This window comes from Triturus cristatus, chromosome 10 (assembly GCF_964204655.1).
Source record: "Triturus cristatus chromosome 10, aTriCri1.1, whole genome shotgun sequence".
Lineage (NCBI taxonomy): Eukaryota > Metazoa > Chordata > Amphibia > Caudata > Salamandridae > Triturus > Triturus cristatus.
This window is the reverse complement of record NC_140593.1, coordinates 745,257,430-745,274,768: the sequence shown is the minus strand read 5'-3', so window position 1 is coordinate 745,274,768 and position 17,339 is coordinate 745,257,430. Positions and strand designations below refer to the sequence as shown.

At 46.4% G+C, this 17,339-nt stretch overlaps 1 long non-coding RNA gene across 1 annotated transcript in view; it reads right to left on the bottom strand.

Moving 5' to 3' along the window:
- Window positions 1-10,679: 10,679 nt before the first annotated feature.
- Window positions 10,680-17,339, bottom strand: part of LOC146789943 (uncharacterized) — a 29,686-nt gene continuing 23,026 nt past the window's right edge. Inside the window, exon 3 of the long non-coding RNA XR_014969883.1 lies at window positions 10,680-11,144. This is a non-coding gene — a long non-coding RNA (uncharacterized LOC146789943). The remainder of the gene's footprint in view (window positions 11,145-17,339) is intronic.

Genomic DNA, 17,339 nt, shown 5'->3' with positions numbered 1-17,339 from the left:
ATCAGAGAGATAAACAAATATTTCAACAAACTTCACAAATTAATTAAGGAAAAGCTCAGCAAGGTCACAATTCTTCAAATTCGACCAACGACAAAATATATAAACTGCAATATTTGATATAACTCATAATGCACATAAATCCCCCCCCCCCTCCCATCCAATCATATAATTAAGAGGTCATTAAGAGCCTGAGACTCCTTCCAACTCAGAATGGGAGCCCATATATGCCTACCCAGCAATCTCCCCCTTTCTCTCATAAATGGCTCTTTCCAAATTAAACATTGACAACAGTCGCGCAAGCCAATGCTGGAATGTTGGGGGTGCAGGATCTAGCCAGGCAGAAGCAATACAAATCCGTACTACAGCCATAGCCAGGAACAGAAAGCAGTAAGATGGGTCTTGCCCTCCATTACTGCTTACCCCGAGGAGTATCAAAGCCGGGGTTAGTTTGGCTTTCACGCCCAGCATCAAATTAAGAAATCTCTCAATGGAATTCATCAGGGTTTCAAGATGTAAACAGGACGCAAACATATGAGCTAGATCAGCATCCGGCGAGTGGCACGGCAGGCATCTAACTCCTACTTGCCTCCTTCCCATTGTGCAATCCTCGCCAGAGTGTAATAAAGTTTTATAGTGCTGAGCTTGAAGTTCAGCCGAACAAACAACCGTCTGTCCCAATTCTAAAGAATCAAGAAACTTCTCTGGTTCTACACCCATCTGTTCCGCCCATTTACCTGCATGCTTTTCCAGATCATCTTGCTTGAGCGCTACTAATTCAGCATACATTAACTTTATAGTGCAGTTCCTACTATCTCTAATAATGTCGATAACTTTGACTACCAAAGCCATTAAACCCCCCCACCTTCTTGCTAAGAAAGCTTCGCAACTGCAAATATTAAAACAAATTACTCCTATCAAGGCCATACTCAGTCTAAATATCATTAAATTGACGGAAACCTTCCATCCGTATCAGATCCCCAACATTCCGCCCCCTGCCTCGCCCACTCTGCCATAGTCACATCCAAAAAGATTCCCAGAAACATAGGATTTTTATACAGCTTAGTATAGCAGTTAATCCTCCCAAGGCCCGTCTTCTTTTTAAGTGCAGCTCAGATTTTAAAAGCTGCAAGCAAAGTCATAAATTCTGTCTTCTTATAGTAACTGGGCTCACTAAATTTCGCAATTCCCTGCTTGATCGCCAAGCAATAATTTGTACACATCCGGGAGCCCTTCTTCGGCCCCTAGATCAGTAGGGTACGAACCAAACAAGCAACTCATATATTGGAGAGCCGCCGCCCAGTAATAGGTTTTAAAATCTGGGACTACAAAGCCCCCTCTTTCCCTAGGCAGTGACATGATCCTAAGACCCCTCCTGGTTTTCCCATGCGCTCAGATAAACCAGTTTACTATGCCCTCCAGTGCCGTAAACCAATGTTTTTCGAATTCAAGAGGGATTGCCCTAAACAGGTCGAGTAGTTTAGGTAGAAACACGATTTTTACCACATTGCAGCGGCCCACCTATGACATTTGTAAGTTGTTAAATCTGTAAAAGTCTATTTTTGCCTTCCTAATTACAGGCTCGATATTCCTTGCCACTAGGTTCCCCAATTCTGGCATAATATCAATACTGATATACACAGCTGATTCAGTTACTCGCGTGTCGTCCATATCCACATGCCTGTTTTTGATTATCTGAGTCTTTTGTTTGTTTAATGCATACCCTGAAAATCTGCCAAAGTCTTGTGCTACCACTTAAACAGCGGCTAACGCAATTGAGGGATTCACAGTAATGATGGCAACATCGTCTGCGTAGGCCAATACCTTGGTTTCTAAACCCAGACGAACAATAGGCTTATATCCCTTATTAGCCTCAAGCAATCGTATTAAGGGATCTATATAAATAGCAAAAAGGAGAGGAGAACACGGGCAGCCCTGTCTAGTCCCACGTTGATGAAAAAAGGTGTGGCATAACCCCCGTTAAATCTTAACCGGGCTGTGGGTGCTCTATACAAGACTTGAATGGCTTCAATAAATCCTATCCCAAGGCCAAACCATCTCAGAGTCTCCCATAAGTAGTCCCAGGAGACCCTATCAAATGCTTTTTCACCATCCAAAAGCATAGCAGCCATAGGGTCCCTTGAGAACTCAGTTGCATCAAAAAGAGTGATTACCCGGCGAATATGCTGAGCTGTTCCCCTCCCTGGTATAAACCCATGTTCACAAGGGTGAATTGATTTCCCAATAATATGATTTAATGTTGTCGCCATGGATTTAGAGAATATTTTAACATCACTATTCAAGAGAGTGATTGGCCTATATGACCCTGGTTCCCTAGGTGCTTTATCCTTTTTTTTTTTTTATAAATTACAATATCTGCACCAGCCCATGACTCTGGAGCCGAGCCGCCCTTTTGAGCTTGGCAGATAACATCCACCAAATCAGGTCCAATTATATCCACAAAAGTTTTATAAAACTCTAGTGGGATCTGATCTTGACCAGCAGCCTTACTAGAGGGTAAGCTACACAATGCACCTAAAATCTCGTCCTGGGTCAGGGCAGCCTCAAGAGTCTCTTTATCTTCAGGATCAATACTCTGCATGGGGATTTTGCTTAGATATTCCTGAATTAAGCTCTGTGCCATTGGAGGTTCCTCACTGTATAAACGTTGATAAGATTGACGGAACACCTCACAAATTCTAAATGAGTCCGCCGTAATATTCCCGCTATCATTCATGATTTTAGGAATCTCCCCTGCTGTACTCTTTTGTCTCAATCTTACTGCGAGAGTGTCTCCCACCCGCTCACTAAACTCATAACAATGCTCTCTTTTTGTAAGAGGTTTCCGCAGCCTTAACAGCTTTCCGTTCTCCAACATCAGCTTTGACTTAAGCCAACCGAAGCAGTATATCCTCAATTGATCTACTCATATTAATGGCTATAGCTAGCTCCTCCTCTATCCGGGTCATGATTTTCCTAGTTTCTTCCTCTTGCTGCGTGGCCTTCTTCAGTGGGTACAAACTATAGCTCATTGTCTCACCTCTAACCCCCGCTTTAAACGTGTCCCAAACTATTTCTATAAGTGTCCTCTCCCTATTAATATCCCAGAATTTTTTAATCCATACCTTTATGTGTAACACATATTCTGGATCTTTTAAGAGCCCCCTTTCAAAGGTCCAGACCCGTTCTGACCTAACCCCCCCCCAGTAAAAGCAACTGTAAGAACTAAAGGGTTATGGTTCGAGAGTATCCGGGGATATTTCTGTATCTGAAAGCTTGAAATAAAAAAATGGGACACAAAAAGGTAATCAAGACAAAATACAGCTTTATGGGGTGCCGAAAAAAACGTACTCCCAGGATCATCGGGTTTTAAATAAGCCCATGCATCAGTAAGTCCATTATTCCAGACTAAATTCGTAAGAGCTTTAAAAACCCTTCTTTTACAGACGGAATATTCACCTCCCGGGTTGTCCCACAATCCACCCAGCCCATTAATATTAAAATCCCCACAAACTATTACAGAAGTAGGCCATGTTGCGAGCTCAGTGTCCAAAAATTCAAAAGCCTCAGGGTCATCACCGGTTGATCCATAAACAGAACAAATCGTAAATATTTCACCACCCCATAAACATTCTGCCACTACCCAGTGGCCCCATCTATCAACTAATTTTCTTTTAACCATTATATCCCTCCTTCGAGTAAGAATAGCAACCCCTCTTGTTCGAGTACCTTGCTTGGTATTAACCATAAGCTTATATCCGAGCTGATCCAGAACATTGACTCTTGTGCCCTCTATATGGGTCTCTTGAATACAAAGTATGCCAATTTGCAAGGTTTTAAATAGAATTGCGGCATTTTGCCTTTTACCTTGGTCATTTAGCCCGCAGACATTAATTGAAGCAATTCACAGACTCATTATATCATATTAGGAAGATTCCTATGCACGACCAACATGATTGCAGTTTTTAATTCAACAAAAAATAGTCTACCAAAGCTCATTTTCTTTCCCTTACAATAACTATTTACAAAGATTTCCCTCACGTGTACTGTGCAATATTGTGCAGTGCCCTTACCCACCCCACCTACCCTCCTCCCCTACCAGAAGGCCACCCCCACCCCACCCCCCTACTCCCCTTACAGGCAGATAGGTCAAGCATGACCTATGTATGGCAGCCGATCTCACATCTCAAGCCGCAGCAACCCCTCCCTCCCCCCAGAGCCCCATAACGCCATATAAACCCACCCCCAGTTGCAATCTAGACCTAGAATGATGAAAAAAAGAAAAATAGGGGGTTATACCAGCTCTGGTGCAAGCTTCAGGTTACCATAGCACCCAACACTGATTCAAAATCAATAATCAATCAGCAGTTGGACCCCCATGCGACATGCAGCCCGTACCACCCGCCCCTTCGCATCCTTCAGCTCAGTAATGTATTCTTGTGCCTTAATTTCCGAGAAGAACATTCGCTCTCTCCCATTCAAAATAACCTTGAGCCGGGCAGGGTATAGCAAAAACGCCTAAAATTCCATCCCCTGAAAAGGAGTTATCAACTGCCGGAGTCTCCATCTCCTCTCAAACTTGGAATGGCAGAAATCAGGCCGAGCAAAGAAAGTATGTCCCTCAGAAGTCCGTTTGGAGTCTGGTCTCTGTGAGAAGTTGGCCTGGCATATGCTGGTCACTAGTTATAGTGGCCACCTTGCACCAGTCCAATTCGACTCTTATGGTAGATAGGTTTAAGACAACCTTTTAAAGAAAGCTATCCTAGTGGTAGCTGTGGAGAGCAGCCTTCAGGCTAAGTCTCTGAGGAATGTAAAGCAGCTTGTTTTACCTTATAATCTCTTGAATTACCAAATGAAAAGGACACTACACAGGTATATATATCAAATATATATGTATTTATTTCTAGATACACTCTACTAATCTCTTTATGAGATTAGAACCCAGATACACATTCAAATGTCAACAGTTCTCAATAAATTAAGCACAAATATGGCTGTAGTCCTAGGGGCGTACCAGACCATATACTAAGAAAATGGTTTAACAAAGTCGACTTGCAAAATGACAAAGCCTAGGGCCTTGAGATTCGCTGGGGCTTCACTACTGCAGTGTTAGCAGGTAAGTAACAAGCCCACGGGAGACGCGTGCAGTTTCTAAACACAGCCGTGGGTTTCCTATAGGTTACAATGGAGCAAGTTGCGGTTGTATTTTAAAGTTTTAGGGCACTTCGAAGTAGTCAACAAGCAAGCCACTTACAGGGTAAGTATTTCGAGGGCCAACACACACTTGGGCACCGGAGTGCACGAGTTACCTCACGCAGGGAAGCCGGGTGCATAGGTTTTTTTTGGTGTCGGGTCGCGATGCTGTTTTCAATGGAGACCAATGAAGACTTGCTGCTTGAGACGACTGAAGAGGTGTCTGCTGGGTTCCGAAGGTGGATTGAAGATGAAGAGGACCTGAAAATTGAGGGGACAGTGTTCAAAGTCACTTGCCAGCGACCGGTGGCCAGCAGGATGGATGACCACTGATGTCGTGTCGTTTCAGGTCGTCGATGGTGATTTGTCTCTTCGCTCACGAGGTCCAGGAGAGATCGACGATGACCAGCAGCTGGATTCGGAGTGTCCCACGACGTCTGCTGCTGATGACGGTGTGGGCAACCGGATTGGAGCCAACAAGCCTTGGCAACTGCAAGTCTCGTGTGGACTGAAGATAGTCGGTGATGCAGACCAGCAAGGTCTTATGGACTTACCCAGCGAGGGTAAGTGAGGGCAGGCCCGGAGCAACCAGGAGAGCCCTTGAAGTCGGTTAGAAAGTCTTCGGGTGAGTCACTAGCCAACGGGCAAGTAACCACCAAGATGCCTTTGTAGGAAAAGTTTCACAGGAGCCCACGGTCACTCGGGACGGGGTAGGCCGCAGATTTTCGGAACCAGACCTGCTAGGGACTTGGACTACAAATGGTCCAAAGCACAAGTTCGTAGAACGTTGTTTAGGGTTTGCACTCGAAATCAGTGCACGGTTCCCTGGTATTGCTGTTCCTCATCACTCGTGGGGTCCAGATACCACAGCTTCGCTGGGGACTCAAAATGGCCATCGAGAGGTTAGGCAATCCGCTTCAGGGGACGCAGGGACTTCGGACTCCGGCAGGAGCGGTGAAGTTTGCAACCGTCGATTGAAGTTACAGGTGCCCGCCAAGCAGGGGAGTCACTCCTTGACTCCAAGGGAGATTCTTCAGTCTTCCAGATATAGTGGAACGTCGAAGGGCCAGGATTCTTCTTTGTAGAGCGTCGTCCAGGGTAATTTGGATTGCATTGGCAATGCTTGGTATCTTATAGTGAAGATAGGGGAGGGACTAGCTCTATGACCACTCCTCTAGGAGGGTCAGGGTAGTGGGTGGTTACACCCACTTCCCTTTGTCCAGTTTTGCGCCAGAGCAGGGGCAGGTAGCCCCTGAACCGGTTTGAGCTGGCATATGCACAGAGGAGCCTACTGCTCCCCCAGTGCAGGACTTCAAAGCACTCTAAGAGTGCACCCACCCAGCTCCAATACACTAAATCCTGTCTGGGAGGTGGTGACACCTCCCTGTGACAGGATGCCTTTTGTTGGGCTTCCTCCACTGCGAGTTTCGGTCAGCAGCAGGAGGGCAGCCCAGTGTCTGTGCTGGTGGCATCCATTTTGTGATGCCAGGGCTCTTGGAGATTTCTACCGTTTAGTACAGTGGGTACATATCATCCCCTCTAGAAGGGTGGGATCATACTCCCACACCAGTTACTGGTGTGGGGGTATGATTCCAAGTTGTTTGACACCAAACACAACATGTTTTGATGCAGTCATTCCAAAGTTAGCATTTACCGCGAGGTTATAATGCACTTAAGAGTATATGGTTTAACCGCATCCACAAACAGCAGCAGAGAATAGACTCTGCCAGCTGCAGAGGGATCCTGCTCGTACAGAAGCACCCCCTCACATAGTAAACCAAGCACCCTGCCCTCAGGATTGTTAGGGCCTGTAAGAGGGGTGGCTGATAGGTTTATATGTGTGTGTATGGTGAGATATAGGAAGCTATACCTCAGTGAGGAGTGCTAACACTACCTCACACAGGGTGCAGTAGCAGGCCCGTGGTGTCAGATTGTGAATGCTTCCCAGGGGTGGCATAATACATGCTGCAGCCCCTGGTAGGCCTGTGAAGTACCAATGCCCTAGGTACCTAAGGTACCATATACTAGGGGCTCATAAGGTACCACAGTATCCAATCACTAGTGCATCTAATATGCACACCAAGTTGTTTAGAGAGATCAGTGAGACTGGGTCCCTGATTAGCAGGGACCCAGCCAGACTATAGCCAGAAACCAGTGTATACATCAGAAAAAAGTGGGGGCAACATAAGTGCAGATCCTACTCTCCTACAGTCTCGCTCTGTCAATTATGGCCTGTCTTAGAAGAAAGTTCCATATCTAAATTAAAATTACTCTAGGGCGTTCCCCTTGACTACCTACATTAGTCCTCCGAGTTATTGGGAAGCGATATGCCCGCTGTACCTCCACCTCCCAGTTCCAGTGAGCAAGATCGGGAAAGGCTCCTTTCAACAAAGAAACAACAAAAGACATAATGTTTTCCACTTCAATATTTTCTGCGAGGCCTAATAACTGTACATTATTGCGGCGTTGCCTATTTTCAAAGTCTTCAAGCTTCCAGCACATATCCAAGGATTGCTTTTCCTGGGATTCCTTGAATACCTGGAGCTTGCCAACTTCCTCCTCCAAAGCAACGGATCTCTCTTCCACATGGGTTACCCTTTCGGCCATGTCTGTACACAGCTTATTAACTTTACGGATGGAGCCCTGCAGTTTTTAGTGGCTTGTAGCGATCTGCGAATCTCTAGTCTAGCCTCCCCCTGCATCTGCTTAAGAGTAGCATACAATAACTCTAAAGTAGGTGGAGCAGCAGCAGATTCAGGGCCAGTGGAGCCTCCTTGCGTGGCGACCAGAGAGTCAGTTCCAAAAGTCATTTTTGTGGTCATAGATGTGGCAGAATAATCCCGTTCCAGCTTACGAGCTGTGGCTGAGTCCAATTTAGAGAGTCTCACTCTGGACCTTGCACATCGCTTTGAAGCCGAGGACTGACTTCGATGCGTTTTTTGCGTATTAGAAGATTCCCCCGAGTCTGCTTCATCAGAGGTATTGAGGTCACTGGGCCCGGGTGATTCTGACTCATCGTTCAGTGAATAAAACTTGTCCCCTTCTGGGGACCCCAAGGGTGTTTAGGACCACATTGGGGTCAGGATCTGGCCAACAGCATTACCCAGAGAAACGGCCATTTGGGGGGCATCCAATAAATTGACAGAACGAACATTACCATTCAGAACTCCTGCCGCTATGGGAACAAAGCCATTATCACCTGTCCCTCTAAAGAGAGCATTTGGCACTAACCTGGGGGGGCCGATCTACAGATTCCCCAGGGCTTCCTAATCCGCACAGTCTCATCCTGTTCTCCCAATTGCTATAGGGAGAGCGCCAGCGGTGGCAGTGATTCCTCCTCATCGTTTTCACCCTTTCCAAGATCCCGGTTCGTAGGAGAATCCTGCTCCGGTCCAGGTTGTGTGGCCAGCCCCACTGCATGCTCGACTGTAGCAGGCTGAATCGGGCTAGCCGAATTGTTCTCGGCCACGGAAGCCTCCGTCATGCCCGGTGTTGTGGTCTCCATCAAGCTGGGGGGTTTCTGCTTCCCGAGAGAGGCGGGAGCGCAGGTCGAAGCTGTAGCAGACATGAAAGCCTCTACAATGGTCGGCTGCCACAGAAAGTCCACCACAGCCGCCGCTCGAAGACGAGTTCTGCCAGCTACTCCAGCATCTTTTACCTTAGCCCCACTATCATCTCCTTTTTTCGGCAGGGCTCCATGCCGGGCTTGGCTCAGTCCCCGCGCTGCCTCCGTTGGGGGATCCTTAGCGGCATCTTTCATCGTCTTGTTGATTTTAGGAGCCATGACTTGCCGACAACTCCAACTGCACCTCTGATGACGCAGCGAAAGCAGCTAGAGGGTCAAACCAAATCTGGTTGTTCTCAATAGGCGTCTGCGGCAACTACACCACAGCAGTCGAACCAACGAGTCCAACAGGTACGTGCGAGGTGCCATGTTATCCCATCATTTTGCACATCCTTTGGGCGCCTCAGGGGGAGTGAGAAACTACTGCAGCTCTCACTGAGGTCAGTCGGCAGCCATCTTGCAGTGAGATTTCTTCTAATAAAAGACAACCATGCAATACGGGCAATATCCAGATTCAAACAGTCTTGCACTATAAATTTGTTAAGTATTAAATCCTCCTTCAGCCAGATGGAAACCATAAGAGCAAATTGTGTAAAGGAATGAAATCAGAAATGTACCCCAACCCCAATTTCTCGTGGGTGATTTCACTGGGAGTGCCTTGGGGGATGTTTAAAATGCCTCTCAGGAAGATGTTGCTCAGCTACCTGTAATGTAGGTAGATATGGTCACGTAACCCCAAATATCAATCCAAAGTTAACTATGGGGATGCATTTAGCCCTATAAACTTTGAGCTTTGCCTCTGTGTGTGCGGCCTAATCGTCTCAAAAGGGTACTAAAGTTGTTAGCTGCCCTTTTGAACATCATAACTTTTTTTCTGAGCAGTGGTTGCCAGGTAAAATGGGAAACTATTAAGATCTCCAAGTAAGCAAAATGCTCAACCCTGCTGATAACATGCCTTTCATCACAATTTTTTTAACTAGTGTTTCTGGGGCCAACTACCATAACTTTGAAATTAGAGCAGTTAAAAGAGAGGTCGAGGCCATCCATGAAAAGTGACAAAAAAGTTCCAGGAGGCCCTTAGCCGTGCATGCAATTAAGGCGGCAGTGTCGCATATAAAAATTCACGCAATGGATGACCGCCCACGCTTGGCACATCCAACACAAATTCAGTTATGGCTGACTCCAGACCATAAATGTAAAGAATTAAGAGAAAGGGGGCCAGGATATACACCAGGCACACCCCTCTCTTCAGACTAAAAGCCAGGGTACATTCACCATACGTCACAGAGGCAGTGAGGCCCTCATGAAGGTTGCGCAAAAAGGTGACCCGAGCTGGCTCGACCCCTATTGACCCCAGAGCTTAGCTCTGTTAACCCTATCAAATGCCTAGCTGAGGTCCATGATGGCCAAGTGGACTACCCCCACCCTTTCACCCTGGTGTATTTTGAAATCAGCAAATAGAGATTCAGGCTTTGTTCAGCAGTCCCCAGCCCTGCCAGTGGATCTCTGATAAAACATTGTTTTCTTCTGTCCATAAGTGAGGCGATCTAAGAGAACCTGGCCTATAATTTCTCACTGTCCACCAGTGAGATAGTTTGATAGCAGGTGGGATCCATTCTATTCCCCTTTTTAAAAATAGGCACGATTACAGAATACGCCAACTAATTGGTAGCGAGTTGCGGGTGGCTGCATTGAGTCACTATGGGGGCACAGATCAACTGCGGATGTAAACAGATCCCCCGGTATGCCATCTAATCCCTGGGCCTTGCCATCTGAGAGGGACATAATAGCATTCCTGACTTCCTCCCACTGGAAGCTAAGCCCAGATACGAGTCCTTTCCTTTCTCAAAAATACAGATGGCCACAAAATGATCAAGCCGTGCCTGAGGGGTAATAATAAGGGTCCGTTCCAACACATGCTCTGAACAGTCAATCAACCAATATATGTTTATTCAGTTTTAAAACAAAATCATACAAGTCACAACAAGAAAAAGAACATCACAGTTAAACAATAAAGCATACAAAGAATACAAATATTGACATGAAATTGCATTAAAACATCAAGAACTGGATCTTTAGAAATACCCCTTTCGAGCTGATTTTTAAACACCCATAAGAATGAAAAATGTCCTCGTAATCATGACGAATGTTTCAATTCTATAAAGGGCGCGGAGGCAAGGCTTTACTTTCTTTATTCTTTTTCCAGCAGCTTCAACTTTAAACAAAAAACTAACATTCCCATAATGCATGCAGGAAGGGTCATCCCTGATCCACCAATAGGCAGTCCATATTGTCTACAAGGGTGTATGCTTCCTGTGTGACCTCCTCTTTCTTGACTGCGACCCCCTCATCCTCTAGTCTTGTTATTCGGCCTTGGAACTCTCAGAACCTGAAAGAAGTCAAAAACAGACCAATGACTCTATACGATGCAGATCTAGGTAGGTATCACAAGACCATAATGCAATCGAATCACAGTGTGCATGAAAATGTAAAACACTCTCTATCCACCTATTTAGGGCGGTCACTACTAGAAAAAAGAGACATTCTTTAAAAACATACTTATACCATACGACCGGCACCACCTTGATGTACATATGTCTGAATGGTTCCAGGTTAGGATCAGGTCTCTCAGAGCCTTGGGCGGGAATAATCCTCACCTCCACGTCCTTAATAGAATTGAAACTTTCTGTCATGATTACCAGGAAATTTGTCATTCCATGTCAGGACCGGAGGCGAGGATTATGCCCGTTCAAAGCTTATCCACCACCAACGATGCCATGTCTATGACTGGTTTGAAATAGAATCTCTTGACCTTAGAGTCTGATGACCAGTCTGCGGCGTTTATGATATCTTCTAACCTGGCCCCCAGAGAAAAGGCCTTCGAATCAATTGCGCCCCTCACTGAATGGGTGCCAAACAGCGAGACCTTTATACCCGCCTCTTGCATCACCCATCTGATCCAACGGGCTATAGTTGGTGGCGTAACCGCTTTGAAAGGCTTCCTTAGGGAGATCAGTAACTGGCGTTCCCCTGGTGGACAAGTTTCTTCCGTCATACTCTTCGAGGCATCGGACTATGCACAATTTAGGGGAATTGTCAAAAGCTGGATATGACACCATTCTGGAATCTCTTTTGGTTCTGTGAACAATACGGAGGGTGACCCCCTGCGGGGCAAACACCCTTCCTGAGATGTCTAGGGCTCTAACATCGGACACTCATCGGCATGACACTAGACACAGTAACATGGCCAGCTTAGCAGACAGTTCCTTACAAGACAAATATTTGTTGGGTTGCCAAGATTGGAACAGGTGTAGAACCTTATTGAAGTCCCATAATGAAGAGTGCCTGGGCTCCGGAGGCAGTCTGAGGTGAATTCCTCAAATCAGTCTGCAAATCATCTGGTGATCCCCGACTTGGGCACCCTGACTGGGCATATGGCCCGCTGAGATCGCCGATCGGTAAGAGTTAACAGTACGGTACTCTAGGCCTTGGATCGCCAATGAAGCCAGGAAGTTCATGATAGCTACCACTTCGCACCTCATGGGATCTTGGTCATCCCGAACACACCAACCACCCCATCTGGCCCATGCTGCCCGAGTAACTTCTCAGCTTTGTTCGATAGGCAAGAGACTCTCCAGCGATGCCTGAAATCCGCCCGGCCACCAAGGGCTTTCCCCGCTGCTAGATTAGAGAATGGGGATCTGTCAGAATAAACTGATTTCAGGGTGGAAGGATTGGAGAATCCCAGGAGCGTTCCAGAAGAACTGGAAACCACACTTGAGACCTCCAATATGGAGTGATCAACACCACCTTCGCCTGTTGTCTGCGTACAGTGCCGTGCGTCTCATTATCATCACAAACAGGGGAAAGGCGTAGCCCGTCTCCCTGGAGAAAAGCGTCCATCGCGGTAGCTAGAGGATCTGGTTTCCAGCTGAAAAAACGCGGCAGTTGGTGATTCAGACGAGACGCAAAAAGATCTATTGAGAAAAGGCCCCACACGAGATGAAGTCTCTGAAATGACAGTGAATGTGGTTGCCACAGGCTCATGTCTGACCAGCTCCTGGAGCATCAGTCTGCTCCCACATTGGAAGGTCCTGGAAGATGTTACGCTGTCACCGAAATATTGTGGGAGAGACAAAACGTCCAAAGGTCCTTGGCCAGATCCGCAAGAGCCTTGGACTTCGTTCTCCCTAGATGGTTGATGTAACGGACCGCCAAGACATTGTCCATCTTCAGGAGGACGTTACAAGATATCTTGTCCTTCGTCCAACACTGGATTGCGAAGAAACTCATCATCAACTCTTATCAGTTGATATGGAGTTTGCTTTCTTCGGTAGACCACTTTCCTCCTGTATAGGAGTCGCAGCTTCGAGCGCACCACCCAGACTTGCTGGTGTCGGATTCTATCACTAAGTCTGATCGCAGCCAAAGATGGCTCTGCCGTTCCAGGCATCCATGTGTTCCAGCCACCACCTCATCTCCGTGCGGACTTCCTCTGTAACGGGCACCTTATCGGAACACTGCAGCCCTCTGCAAAGATGAGAGGCCTTCAGGCATTGCAAGGCTCTGTAATGTAGTGGCCCTGGGAAGATTGCCTGGATTGACCAGGCTAGGAGGCTTACCAACCACGCTATCTGCCTGAACAAGGTGGAGGAACGTGCTAGCATTCACCTGAGTTCCCTGCGAATCTTGGTGATCTTCCTCGCTGGGAGACTCCGGGTGCAGGCTACTGAATCTATGACAAATCCTAGGAAGGTCACCTGCCTGGAAGGCTCCAATAGCGACTTTTTGGTGTTGATCACAAACCCCAGGTTCTGGAGAAGGTCTACCGTCTCTTGCAACAGGTGAAGGAGGCGGAGCGGGTACTGCTCTAAGAGCAGAATGTCGTCTAGGTATATGATGAGACGAGTGCCCTTTGTCCTTAGTGTTTCCACCACCAGCTTGAGGACTTTGGTGAAACACCACAGGGCCGAAGAAAGACCGAAGGGGAGGGATGCAAACTTGTACACCTGCTCCTTCCACTGAAACTGTAGGAACCAACAATGCGAAATCCCTGAACAGGGGAGCCGTAGAACTCTATCTGAAAACCTTGAACGGTCTGCAACACCGATGCGTCTGTATAATGTCCCACCCCTAAAAGACTTATTAGGTACTTATTCTCTCCTACCCTTAGAGGATCTGAATTCACATATCCCCGGATCTCACAACTAAAGGTAGAAATGGGAATACATTTGTATTTATAAACCTCCATCATAATTTTTTGTGGTTTATGACCCAGTTGAGTAGAGAAAGTATTTAATCTGACACATTCTCTCAAAAGATTACAGGTATTCTTTTTTATTAGGGGTTGCCTACAAGACAAGAATCCATTAAAATACCTAAATATGTAAAATTATCAACCTTATTAAAAATATGTCCTTGAAGGGAAAAAGCACAACTTTTAGTGTTTTTTGGTCCAAAGACCATCACGTATGATTTGGTAAAATTAGTCCTCAAATCCAGGCCGCTCATAAAATCAAAACGCCCTGCAGTGCGGGCTCTTAAAACAGCATCATCAGCATACAAAAGAGCCGGGAGCAATCTGCCCCCAGCTCTTGGCACATCTAAACCTGGAACACGAAGTACATTCTCTAATTCATTCACTTAAAAAATAAAAAGAAAGGGGACCAAAATACAACCTTGCCGGACCCCCTTTCTAAGAGCAAAGTGCTTTCTATACTCACCTTTGCTACCATATCGGGCTGAAGTCTTCAGCCCACAATGAAGATCCCAGAGAAAGCCTACCAAGGTCATATCCATCCCCATGGACCCCAGCTTCTCTTTGTTAAGCAAGTTGAATGCAGAGCTGAGGTCCATGAAAGCTAGATGAAGGGAACCCTTTTTCGCCGAAACATATTGGTTAGTAGATGAGAGATTGAGACTCTGCTCCACAGTGCCTCTCCCCTCTCAAAACTCATACTTAATGTCTGTCAGTATGCTCTGTTCTTCGGCCCACTATGTTAGGCGTTTCAACACAACCCTGTCTATAATCTGAACAGAACAGGGGGTTGTTACCACCCTCCAGAATGCTGCACAGTCCTGGGAGGCACAAGCCCCCAAAAGATTGTCTCATAACTCCTTTTTTAGAATACTCTTTCTTTCACTACGTGCCAGGGGATAGGAAGCCCCTGCCTTCCTCACCTGTTCATGATTATGGGGTAGCTTTTGCAGGGAAGCTCTGAGCACTTTTTTGGCCTGTGAACATGCCTTGTCAAACCACTTAGATGGGACTGCCAAGTGCACGGCGCAAGGCAAGGTAAGAGCAGCCTTAACACATCCAGTAAGATTTGAATAGGCAGCCAAAATAATGGCATGTGTGGCCCCTCATCTTTGCAAATATAAATATCAGATTTGCAGGAGGATCACAGTTCTAGAATAAAATCAACCGGAACTAGCTTAGCCCACTTAAGCCTTCTCCCCAGATATTTTATATTGACTGATTCCTTACATAGGCTGTCAGCCTTAGCTGGAGTCTGGGGCCACTGGAAGATGGCCAAAAAAGGATTTGCATACTCTAAGTATGCTAGACTATGTCAAAATTAATTAGAGAGAGGAAAACAGGCATGTCAATACGAATATGTGGTCAATTATCGAACCGGAACCTGCCCCCTTAAAAGTTGGAATTCGTGCCACAGGGTTAACAGCCCCCTTAATAAACAATTTCACTAAAGTGTGTTCTAAGATCAATTTTTTAAGTATATCCCCCTGAGGAGAGAGTTTAAGATGTACATGACTCATACCTAAAAGTTCATTATCATTATCTCCATACAGGTAACAATCTGTGTAAGGATACAAAATTGAAATCACCCATCAAAATCAACACCGTAAATCTATGAGAGCTGGCTGTGAAGTAGTCTAGAAAATTCTAAGATCACAAACCACATCAGCTCCCCTCTGATTGAATTCACAACAACAACTGTATACAGGCTTCAAAAAATCAGAAGAGTACCCAAAATGTGAGGTGAATGTGATGCAACCACCTCCACTTTGCAACTAAGGCTCAGTTTTCTAAAAGTAGCTAACCCCCTTTGGCCATACCGTGAGAGGACTGTGTGTTGTGGCATAACCATTGAGGGGCAATGTACCCCCAACATCCCAGGTGTCTTGTATACAGATAATACTAAAAGAACTTAGTAAGTTAAATACACTCTTCATCATCTAGTTTACCTTGGACCACTGCAACATTCCAGCTCATCATCTTTAGGGTACTAGAAATGTATTGATGAATGTACATGAAGGAATTATCTGGCCAGGGAGCAGGTCAATCCCTGGGTTTTAAATCACTTAGAGGTTCAAAGCGAGAACATAGTGGTAAAGTAGGGGCCTGCTCCTGCTGGCAAGGATCACAAGCACCAACCCCTTGGACGAAGTTTGGTACTCCCGTCTGCCCCACCCCTCCTCTCAAACTACAGGCCAGGTGGTTTGTAAAAGTAACTCAGGGGGAGCAGGGTGATATTACTGCCAGAGACGCACCTGTGGGTAACCCCATTTCAAATATGGCCTGGCCTCCAAGTGTTGAATAAATTAATGACAACACAGTCACCGGCCAAGAATTTATTGATTTTGTCAAAAAGAGAGTGGTCCAAGTTTGCCCTGCCGAACAGTCAGTGAGTTACTTTATTTTGAGCTTTATTTTTGAGCTGCTGATAGTTCTCACAGACCTTGTGCTTGGAGGGAGGGGGACGTTAGCCATTGCCAAAACGTAAGGAGTGGAGGCAGGGGGAAGCTGAATAACAATATCACAAGATGAGGGAGGATCCTGCCAAGACTGGACCATCGCGGGGAAAACATGGCGGCCAGCTAGCGTGCAGGTCGTGGGTGAGCCCAGAGAGCGCATCAGCAGAAAAGCAGAAAGCGAGATGAGAGGAAAATAGTCTTTAGCTAACTTTACGTACCAATGCACCAGCACATGCGGAGACAAGTCGGGAGGCTGCTACGAGCGGAGAGCCATTAGGAGCTTCCTCCCTCTGTTTCCTCCGGTCGCGGCAACAGGAGGCAGCAGGACAGCCATGGTCGAGGGCGGCGCTGGAGCTCTGCAGGGGACGCCAAGCAGCAATCAGGATTCCATTCAGTGGAAGAGGAGGAGAGGGCGAGGGAAGTGAAATCAGTCCGGGAGAGGTCGGCAGCAGTGTGCATACAGAGTCTGACGTAAGCACCAGAGACAGTGCAGGTCCTCAAATTCAATCGAGATTCAAGGAGTCACCCGGGGAAGGAGCTGCAGAACTGGATTACACCAACGCCAAAGCGGGTAAGGGAAGGAAAAAGTTACAGAGGGGGGCTTTGGTGCAGCAGGGTTGAATGGGATTTTCAGGTACTCCCTTAGAAGCACAGGGGAAGGCAATACTCTGGTAACTGCAGCTTTAACGAGGGTTATATTTCAAGCAAAAAAGGAAGAAGGAATGGAGGAGAGTAAGGAGAACAAAGTAAAACAAGTGAGTAGGACCAGATCGGTAAAGGAGACTCTGGTTAAAGATGCGACATCACAAAAGAGAATAATAAAAAAAAAAACATTCTTGAACAAAAGATTAAGGTCACCCCCTCACTT